Source organism: Myotis lucifugus, unplaced genomic scaffold, assembly GCF_000147115.1.
Source record: "Myotis lucifugus unplaced genomic scaffold, Myoluc2.0 scaffold_166, whole genome shotgun sequence".
Taxonomy (NCBI): Eukaryota; Metazoa; Chordata; class Mammalia; order Chiroptera; family Vespertilionidae; genus Myotis; species Myotis lucifugus.
Window position 1 is genome coordinate 368,897 of NW_005871214.1, and position 11,342 is coordinate 380,238.

Below are 11,342 nucleotides of genomic sequence, written 5' to 3' on the forward strand. Positions count from 1 at the left end.
CTGTCTTTTTCAAATTACAATTTTACCTCCCATGTTCTGGACATTTCTTCAAGGAAAGGACTTTGTCATCTATATATTTTGTGCCTATCGCAGATCTTAACAGAATCTGTTGGTTCAAAGCTATTGGTTCAAAGCTACTCCATAAAAGTTCTCACCAGCTAACCCATAGCTTTATAGAATATCGCCTTTTAGTTGCTCAGGATTATTTTTTACAGATGCCATTGGTGTTGAACCCAAAATGAACTCCTTCTGTAAACAATCTGAAGCACTGAAGCTGCTGCAAGGGCGCCATGAATAGGGTTGGTGTCAACTGCCCAGGTGGTGCTATAGAACAGACTTTACTGACATTTTCTCATGACCTTTAACTTCCGGGGTTTATAATTGCAAAAGTGAAATAGAATGCAAATTCTATTTCAGAAACTCATAATGCTGTCTTGGAAGCAGTTAGTAGTGCAGTATGCATGTTGCAAGTTGTTGTAGAAGAGCTAGGCTCCTGGGTCATCTGGTGTCACGACTGGGGTGATGGTGATAGTCATTCTGCCATGCAAAGTAGCGCTCCTTTGTGCTCCATTAATCTTTTGCCATTGGCCGTCTTGTGAGCAGATTAATTGTGGTAGAAAAGTGCAGATGCTTTATAATGAAACTCAATTTATTCTGGAAATGAAGACCATAAGTGAATATTTTTTTTCTTGTAGTTCCGATAGGACTTCAAAGTGAGAGACAGAAATAAATGTTAGGAATATCTAGAATTTGGTCCTAGAGATTGAAAATTATTGCAAGCTCTTTGAATTACATTTCTGTTAACATTGGAGCCTGTTCCCTGTTCTCTCCACATTGAGGCTTCCTCTGTTGTCGAGATAAATGTTCCCTCTTTATTCATGCAAAAATTAAAGAGATATATAAATATGAAAAATGTACTTTTCATTAATCAAAGTTTAAGTTCATCTTCATCACAGACCTCAAAAGACATACATTGTTGGTGATAATTAGAACTATCTGATACAGCTAATATGAAGTGGAAGGTAGCCTTATTTTAAATATGTAAACATTTTTATGGTAATCTTTATTTTCATGCTAAATGAGGAGTTGTGTGATGGGTGATGATACTTTCCCAATAAGAATCACTCTGTTGTTGTTATTTTTAAAATATCTTTCCTTCTCTTGGTGGAAATAACAAGAGTATTTTTGTTTTTGTTATTGTGTTTATTGTTTGTTTGTTTGTTAATCCTTACCCGAGGATATTTTTCCATTGATTTTTTTTTTTTTTTTTTTTTTTTTTAGAAAGAGTGGAAGGGATTGGGAGAGACACAGAGAGAGAAACATGGATATGAGAGAGACACATTGATTGGTTGCCTCCTGCACGTGCCCCAACCATGCCCCAACTGGGGCTGGGGATCTAGCTTGCAACAGAGGTATGTGCCCTTGACCCAGAATCAAATCTGGAACCCTTCAGTCTGAAGGTTGATGCTTTATCCACTGAGCCAAACTGGCCAGGGCGACAGAGTATTTGGTTGGAAATATTAGCCACATAGAGGGGAAGAAGGTGTGTCCAGGTGGAGGAAAATGGAGCTAATTTATTGTGACAATACAGTTGGAACTGCAGTGCTGTAAAGGACATAGAGATGATCTCTTCATGATTCTTAATGTACAGGGGAGGAAAACTGAGAATGAGAGTAGTAGTGGACTTGCATGAATTCCTACCAACAGTTGGCTGATCAGGGATATAACCAGGAAAGCTACTCATTATCCCCTAACAATGGTCAGTACCCACACTTAGTGCTTAGGCTGCTCTTCAATGGTGGGAGCTCCCCTAACCCCTCAGGGTATAGAGGAAGGGTTGATGGGAGGAATTCCTGCCTACAGTGTTCCATGACCCAAGGAAACTAGGGCATTCATACTTTTAACTATCTTTATGACAAGGTATAGGAGTAGGTCAAGTGAGCACTTATGACGACACCTCATTCTCATGCAGGGTGTCTGCCAGTTCCCCTCCAGCTATCTCTTCTCACACCTGTTGAGCCAGATCCTGTCTCTAAACCAGGACACAGCTCATGGGATATTTCCCCAGAGGTAAAAGTGGAAGTACAGGCAACACCAATTCTAACACAGCTGAATTTTGCTGACTAGTGCCAGATGGTTTGGCATTGTAAATAGAGGCAAAGTGGTCAAAAGTAGGGGTGTCTGGTATTTAAAAAATCTGTGGAAATTACAGAAATGATATATGGTTGAAAAACATTTAAATATCACCAAAGAAATCTCTTACTCTATCCTTCCTTTTTTGCTCCATGGTACCCACTGGCATCAGATTAATGAGATTCCAGCTTTTTCTATGTGTACAAAAACAAAAGAGTTGGGATTTTATTTTGTTTTTATAAAAATGAAGCTGTATTCTGCATACCTGATTTCCAACCCCCCTCACCCCCAACATTTTTTCTTGGATTTCACTCCATATAAGTACCTGGCTACCTAAGAGTCCATAGTAAGGATAGTCTATTATATATTGTAACATCTCTGTGTTTAAGGGCATATCATTGCCTCTAAATTTTTACTTACAAATAAATACTAGAATGAATATAGCATTTCCTTTTGCTAAATCTGTAGAGGTTGAGTTTTTTGGCCAATGCATTTAGACATTTAAATTTTTCTAGATATAGTCAGTTCTTGGGGATTTGATAAACAGGTGAAAACCAAAGTAATGGGATAGATCTATGTAAAAGGCCTGAGTGTTATGAGTACCAGAACATCTATAGGTAGAGAGAAGCTAAAATATTTGGCTTCTCTCACTCCTTCTGCATCAGAGCCCTTCAAGACCAGACTTGATGATTTGCTAGGAAGACATACAAGATTCAGAAAAGCTGTCACAATCAGCAAAGGTAAAAGGCAATTAGGGTGAAGTCCTGGAGAAGTGAGCTTGAGGTTTGTCCTTTCCCAGTGGAGTCACCTGGACACCCTTAATCCTCCCAGTTATCTGTGTGATAACACGTGCAAAGCATTGCCAACCAGGGGACTTACCTGAGCCTTGGTGTCCAGGGTTTTTAGCTTTATGTTTCAGGTCAGTCTCATAGGTGTGCAGCACCCACGTGATTCACCTCAGTGACTCAGTTTCCAATCCCTCTGAGGTCAAACTGGTACAGCATGACCCAGGACCTCAGGCATACACAAAAGGGCATTTATCATTAGTCACATTGTTAGCACAAATCAGCTGGTCAAATGGATGCAGCCTGGCCCAAGGCCTCAGGAACATAAAATCACTCTTATCCAGCAGGCTATTCTCTTTTTTTCTTTATTGATTAAGGTATTATATATGTGTCCTTATCCCCCTGATTGCCCCCCCCCCCCGCCCCCCGCCCATGCCCTCACGCCCCTGTTGTCTGTGTCCATTAGTTAGGCTTATATGCATGCATACAAAGCTATGCATACAATAGCTTTGGCAGGCTATTCTAAGGGCTCGAGGTTGTCTCCTCAGACGGACAAGGGCCGGTTGTCCTGCAGTCAGGCCTTTCTTTGGAATGTGCAGGTCTTGGGCAACCAGGCCCAAGTTAACCCTCTTCTACACAGGCTCCTTGTACTTTATTGGAGGGATTCTGTCATCATAGGTCCTTATGATCATATTAAGGCTTGAAGAGGAGTTATTAAGGCTACTTGGAAGATGTTTGATCATGTTTTAATTTTAGGACTGAGTAATTTCTACTGCTTCATAAAATGGAGCTACATAGTACAGCCAGTGTCTGACCAGGGCTGACATACTTGCTTTGAGTTCTAGTCTAAGCAAATCCTGAATTTGAGTCTGGAGAGACTCACCATTTCAATACAGGTCAGGGATTTGCACATGGGAGCAGAGTAAGACTTTTCAGGGCTGGAAAGGAAGTGATATGAGTCTAAGGGAAGATGTACTTTTGGGGTATTGATCCTTGGTCTGGTGCGGAAGAAGTGATATTAACAAATGATCAAATACAACACTAGTTATTCAAAACACACAAACATTTGTTGTATACCTTCTCCCTGCAGATACCATGATATCCAAGGGTTGAAAGAACCAACAATTGTTGAAGGTGTTTAAGCTACCCAGTCTGGTGCCTTGTTACAACAGTCCCATCAAACTAGTGTACCTCCAATACCTGCCTCTTAGGGCATTTCTGCCCTGTCCTCAAACTCCAAGGCATGGACCTTTCTACTTTTATCTTTATCTTATATTTTCCTATTCACCAGTCACTCCATAAAGTAAATGTATTTGAGTCAAAACAATAGGTCAATACAAAGTCATGTTAAGAAAATAATTGGATAGGTGGCATGTAGACTGTAGCCAAGGAGTCAGTGAAGAAGAAAAATAAAGAATACAATAAGTAGAACAATGTCCATTATGAAATCACAGAACCATTCAAGACTATTCAGTTTCAAGTAGGTCACTGGTTGGGATGATAAAGAAGGAGAGAGAGAACTGATTCTAACATCTTTGTCCTGGGGTAGTTTGTTTCTTCAATGAATAAATGACTAAAACAATCCTCCATTATATTAACACTACCTTACTGATAAGTTTTGACATATAGTGATTTTATTTTTGTTACTGTCAATCTGAAATAATGTTTGTGATCAGTTTTCCATCTTACAATATTTTATGCTTTATATAGTTGACATAAAGATTTATGGTAGGTTGTTTCTCTTGTCAACATAAATTCGACTCTGTGCTATTTAAGTCTTTGTCTGTAATTGGTATATGCCTCTGGCTTACTTTTGGTTTCTGTATACCTGATAACTATATTGTCATCCTCTTGCTTTTGGTGTGAAGTGCTCCCAGTTTGATTCCTGGTGTCTGGTAGGCATTTATGTGATGTGTTCCTGCCTCGCTGAGGCAGGATCTTATTGTGTTTTTACCACCTCTGATTCCATGAATCATTGCGATACATTAAAAATTGTAATTCCCAGCATCTGCTTCACGCAGAGCTGCTCTTCCTTTCTCTACCAACCTCCAAGGTTTTACACTCAGGATGATACCCCTCAGGATGAAATATGCTGCCCTCGTGCTCCTTTCCTCCAATTTCCTAGTTAGTTGTTTCCTTGAAAATGCAGCCTCTGACATGTGTGGAAAGCGATATAGTACTGTTTGAGCAGTCTGCAGAGTGGTTAATCTGCAGAGTGGTCCCATTTTTGCATTAATGGAATTTTTGATCCAAAGACAACAGTGGGTATAGTGGACATTATTTTTGCCATCCCATTTGTATTCTCTCTTTTTTTCTGGTATCAAATTCAATTTTTTTTCTGTGAAATAAATACTTCTCTATTCTCTGATATGGGGTAGGAATAGGGAAACAGTTATTAAACTAGAGCACATTTTCCCAAAATGACGCCTTCGCAGAAAATTAGATACATTGAGAAAGTGGCCAAGGTGTAGCTTTGCATATCCTTATTCTACCTGTTGGTAGAACCTCACAATAAGTGATGCTGTTCCACTGTACCTGTGCTTTCTAAGTAGTTCCTCTCCCCTGGTTCTAGGGAGGAGGCAGGTGGCTGCAGCATGGCAGACCAGAGCATTGCATGCTCCCCTGATCACAGTCACTCATTCAAAGATGGGATGTGACCAAGGCAGAGCCAATGAGACATAATGTTCCCGGCTGAGAAAGAGATGGATGTTTTGTTCTGTACTTGAGCCCAAGAGAATATGATCCTGGAGCTGCTTAGGGGTCACCACATGGAGCCAGAGATCCATTCGATTCAGCTAACACAAGAAAAACAGTCAAACATGAAGAGGACTTGAGTCTTAATGATATTACACAATCCTCTAGCTTGATCTCAGCCTGAAATTTTATGCTAATTTGAGTTGTATTTCTCTAATTTGGCAACAAAGAAGCATTGGCTGCTATAGTGGCAGAGTGTCTCTGTACCTTGTTTTTGGTTTTGTGCCTATGCTTCTGGTAGCAAAGTGTGACCTGTAAGTCACCAATTATTTCTTTTTCCTCCTTTAACAACCTCACAGTTATTGAAATTCCTTCCAAATCTTAGCATACATTATCAGGACACTTGGATGCATTTTTAAACTGGAATGGTAATGCTGATGGTTGAGTTTTATCAAATTCTCATTTAATAAACTTTCCCAGTTATCTAATGCTGGTCCCTTATTAATTAGGCTTTTTTTTCTTTTGGTTTGACCATATGTAACAGAAAAACCAAGTGAGAGCAGCTTAATCTAATTTTCTCATGTAATTTGGAGTTGGAGGTAGGCAGTGTAGGGATGGCAGGGTGTTGTTAGGGACCTGTCTTTCTGCTCAGATATCTCAAGTGTGGATTCTCAGTCTTAAGGGCGCAGGGCCTTGACAGAATTCCAGACAGAGAAGAATAAGACCAAGGAACAAATATCATGTGTCAGCTGAATGAATACTTTAGGAGAGCCTTCTTGGAAACCCTACTGAATGACTTCCACTTATTTTTCATTGGCTTAAATTGTCACATGGCCATTCCTAGCTGCAAAGGCTAGAAAATACTTTTTCTTTCTTTCTTTCTTTCTTTCTTTCTTTCTTTCTTTCTTTCTTTCTTTCTTTCTTTCTTTCTTTCTTCTTTCCCTTTTTTTTTTAAAAAAGTACTTTTATTGATTTCAGAGAGGAAGGGAGAGGGAGAGAGAGAGACAAACATAAATGATGAGAGAGAATCATTGATTGGCCACCTCCTGTTTGCCCCCTACTAGGGAACGAGCCTGAAACCTGGAATGTGCCCTGATCAGGTTTGGAACCATAACCTCCTGGTTCATAGGTTGACACTCAACTACTGAGCCACTGGCAGAGCGAAAGTACATTTTCTTAATTGGGTACACGGGTGCTCTTAATAATGGTATTCTTTTAGTAAGAAGGAAGGGAGATAGGCAGTTGGCTATCTCATCTATAAGGAGAATAGATATTGATTGAATAGGTAACCAGAAGTCTCATCTATGGAATCCTTAATGCAACAACCCTTTCTGACATATTAACTGCCCTGTATCTATTCCTGTATTTTTTGGTGGTTATAAATATTCTCTGAAATTTTTGTTGTTGCTTTTGGCCTTGTGTCTCTTTCCTTCAGTGCCCTGTTCTCTGAAGTCTCTAAAGCTCACACACAAGACACATGTTGAAGGATATTAGTGGGTTGCAAGTTACTCATGTTTAGGATGGTATTTTACATAATTAGGCTGGACCAGTGGTCTGGATGGAGCCAGCTCTACTATCCTCTGAGAATTGGTTGTTGAATTGTTCAGGAATTTTGCAAGCTGGCTGTTAAAGCCATAATTAAATAGTAAATTATGTGAACTTACAATAAAGTGAATTACATTAATAATATAGGAAAAATACCAGAAACTCAAACTTCTTAATTATTTTACTCCGTAATTACTATCTATGTTCATGATGTTATTTGTTTATTTTACCTGTATGGTGAAAATTAAATAATAGTGTGGTACTGTGCATTTCTTCCCAACTTTGCATTTAAAGACACCATATTTGTAGGGACCATGGTGGGAATTTTTATATCATGGACATCAATAAATCCTGAGTTAGTATTTTGTTGATTGTCTATCTAGACCTAAAAAAGTGATGGAGAAAATGTTAATAATTCAGATAAAATAAGTGTGCAGTGTCTTTAGCTGTTTCACTGTAAACACAGAGAAACTGAGAAAATATTATTTCAGTGTTAGGAAATTGTCTGGTTCAGCAAAGTTGTTCACATAAATGACAATTGTGAAATTTCAATATCTTAATTGTTTCACGTTTATCCTGCTCGCTAATAGTAACCAAAACATCAACTACAATTCATGTCAGAATTACACCAAGAGAACTAGTTGTTAAACATTAGACAGCACACTGTGGCTGCAACCTAAAGGGCAGGAAGTCATGTTTCTGACTGCTAGAGTTGGTTTATGTTAGAAAGAAACATCAACGAGCCTGCCTTACTTGTGGTGTAGGAGTCAACACAACATCACTAGACCTGGACTCTACCTTCGACCTGCCTCTTATGCCCATATTGAACCTGCCTTGCGCTAGGCTCACCGAATCACTTCTCTAATATTCCTTACTTTGTGCGTGCTTTCTTAAACCAAGTTATCCTTATTTAATACTTTAAACAATATATGGTTGGTAGATCTATGTGACCACTCAGGCAGTGTGCCTCTTGGACAATCACTAGTGTCCACACTCAGTATCCCCCAGCTCCTCTTACCTCCCACTACTTGCTGAGAGGTTGGCATTTGCAGAGCTTCTCCTTAGCTACATTTCCAGACACCCTAAAGAGCAAGCACGCAAGATTGCATCGCACCCTTCATATTAATCTGTATCCTTATTACAGTGTACCTGGGTACACCAGCTTCTCAAAGAGTTATTACTCTAAGGAAAACTATTCAAACTAAGTTGAAGTTTGTAGTTAGCTATTCTGAAGATAAGAGATGCAGCAGGAATCTTTAGAACACTGGGTAGAGAAAATTGGACGTGGTCCACCAGCTCAGTAAAATGACTTTACTGAATCACGTTTCTTGCCAGCTCATGATATTGTTAACTACTAAACTGGTGGTGTTTTTCAAATTAATAGAGACAAATCTCATTCATGTAGATGCCACTAATTTGAACAAAGGCTGGTTTGGAGTTTACCTGTGTGCCATTCCTAAAGAACAAAGATTACCAAATGAAGAGTCAAACAAGAAGAGGGAAGCAAGAGTACAAAAATTTTCCAAGTACTGTAGCAGAATACTTGTAAGTATCATATATTACAAATTATAGCTTGTAATGTGGAGAGAAAGTGAGAGTCAAATCATGATGGGGCTTTCAGGGTCGCCTAAGGAGCCGAACTTCATCCTGTAGCTGTGGAAAAAAATTGTTAAGGAAGAAAATAACTTTGGATGTTTGTTTTAGAAATATTATCAAAGTTGTAGGAGGGAGGATGGATTATAGGGCAAGTTATACCACCAAAGGATTTACTACAAAATGAGGAGGGTAGTTTGCAGGGAGCAGGGTAAAAAGGAGTAGGTTCAAAAGAGATCTACATAGGTGTTGAAAGTGACAATATTGACAACTTTTTGATGTATAGGTGACGAAAAGAGAGGGCAGAACATGACTGGCCAGGTTTCTGGCTTGGGCTCTTCAAGGATGGGGAGCTATTTCACATGGGGAACAACTGAGAGAGAGCAAGTACGGGGTAAGTGAGGGGATACTAGGTGTTGGGTGTAATTTTTAAAGGCATGGATTTAGAGGTGCATGTGGAATATCTAATTGGTGATCACCAATGAGTGATTGCAAGTTCAAATTTGAAATGGGAGAGTGGCTTCCGGCAAATTCCCCACCCCCTCTTTTTTTTTTTTTTTTATAAAAAGGTGGAAAATCAGCTCAGAAAGGTCAATTACTTCTTTAATAGATCAGTTTTTGACATAATAACTCACATCATTTTTAAATACTATCACATAAAGCATGGTGGAAAAAAGAAATTTTGCTTCATAATTAGAAACTCACACTAAAACTTTCCAAGAACAAAAACAAACCAAAGAAAAAAGCCATTTTGAAAATAAATACAGTCGATGCCAAAGTAGTATAAAATGAAGCCAGAAGTCTTCAAAAGAAAACACTTTTCTTGCCAATATTTTCTTATTTTTTAATGTTTTCTGAAATTGGAGACTTTCAAATTCAGGGGTTGCTGAGCTGTTCTGATTTGTCTCCTTTGGTATCTGTTTTTTCACCACTATTATCCTTGGATTTATCTTCTTCCTTAACATCAGCTTTTTTGTCTTCTGTTTCCTTCTTGTCTTCCTCAATTCTAGCTCTCTTTGCTCCTTTCTTATGATCAGCCACATTTCTACGACCTCCTTCTCCTTCATCCTCTGAATCTGAGAATTCTTCATCACAAGCTATCCGTTTGTCTGATGCTCGAATAGAAATTCTCTTGTCTGGGTCTTCTCCATCTTCATCTCCACTGTCTTCATGAACAGTATCTTCTGGAACAGCTTGCATTTGGACACCAGGTGCATGAGGCAACATGCGTAAATTTTCAAATAAACGCTGTTTTATCTTTTCCACATATTCTGGAGTGTTCTGGTTTGTTATATTTGAAGGACTAATATGCAGTTTGAAGTCTGGTCCAAACTTCTCAAAGTAATCATTAGATGGCAATTCATTAGGAATCTCACAATCAAGGGCAACTGCAGTCTCGTATGTCCAACAGCGAGCAACGTTACGAATTGTGTATCCACCTCCCCCAAGCATCAGTAATGGTAAATTGAAAGTTTTTACAACTTCTACACATTTAGCATGACCTTTGACTGTCAGATTGAAGCAACCAAGTCTATCACCAGATAGCGAGTCTGCACCACACTGTAGCACCACAGCGCTAGGTTGATACATCTCCATCACTTTTGAGATGATAGGCTTAAATATTTGCCCATAAGATTCATCATCTATACCATATCTCATTGGGAAATTGACAGCATAGTATTTGCCTTTTCCTGCACCAATATCCCTCAAGTCTCCTGTTCCAGGAAAGTATTCCCCGTATTTATGGAATGATACAGTCATGACACGATCTGTTGTATAAAAAGCTTCTTCAACACCAGCACCGTGATGGATATCAATATCAATATATAAGACTCTCTGGTGATACTTTAGTAATTCAAGGATGGCAAGCACAATATCATTAACATAACAGAATCCTGATGCTTCTGATTTCTTAGCATGATGTAATCCTCCAGCCCAATTAACAGCCAGATCAGTTTGTTGTCGGTTTAACTTCACAGCTCCAGCAACTGAGCCACCAGTTGAGAGCTGACAAAACTCAAAGAGTCCATCAAACACTGGACAGTCTTCTCCAACATTAAATCTCTGCATCTGCTTACTGTACTCAGACATGTTATCTGGTCTTATTGAACGTAGAAATTTGATGTATTCATCACTGTGGTATTTTGTCATTTCTTCAGCAGTGGCTTTATAGGGCCTATATATTTCCATTTTTCTATATAAGCCATAATTTAGCACCAAGCTATGGGTCATGCGGATTCTATGAGGTTTCATAGGATGGCCTTTTCCATAGTAATAGTTTCCAATATCACCATCGAAGTAGTAGCAGACTTTCTTTTTGCCGCCTCCCTGACTGTACGCCATGGGCTCCCCAGCCACTGCCGCCTCCTGGCTCCTCCTCCTGCTGCTGCTGCTGCCGCCGCAGCCGCCGCCGCCGCAGCCGCCGCGCTGCCCCGGCTCCGAGGGGAGAGAAAAGGGCTATGGCTTAAGTGGGGGCGGCCCTCTCGTGGGGGAGGACGCCCGAGGGAGGAGAGGGTGGTGGAAGGGCTCCGAACAGGAACGGCCGGGCGGAGGGGCCTAGAGCACGGAGCGGGGGAGGCCGCGGGGCGCCAA

General features: G+C 39.9%; 1 pseudogene across 1 annotated transcript; it reads right to left on the reverse strand.

Annotated features, from left to right (window-relative positions):
- Positions 1-9,320: 9,320 nt before the first annotated feature.
- Positions 9,321-11,124, reverse strand: LOC102434840 (annotated as a pseudogene). The gene has a single exon (XR_001349670.2). The product of XR_001349670.2 is annotated as a histone deacetylase 2 pseudogene (transcript).
- Between the last annotated feature and the right edge of the window lie 218 nt (positions 11,125-11,342).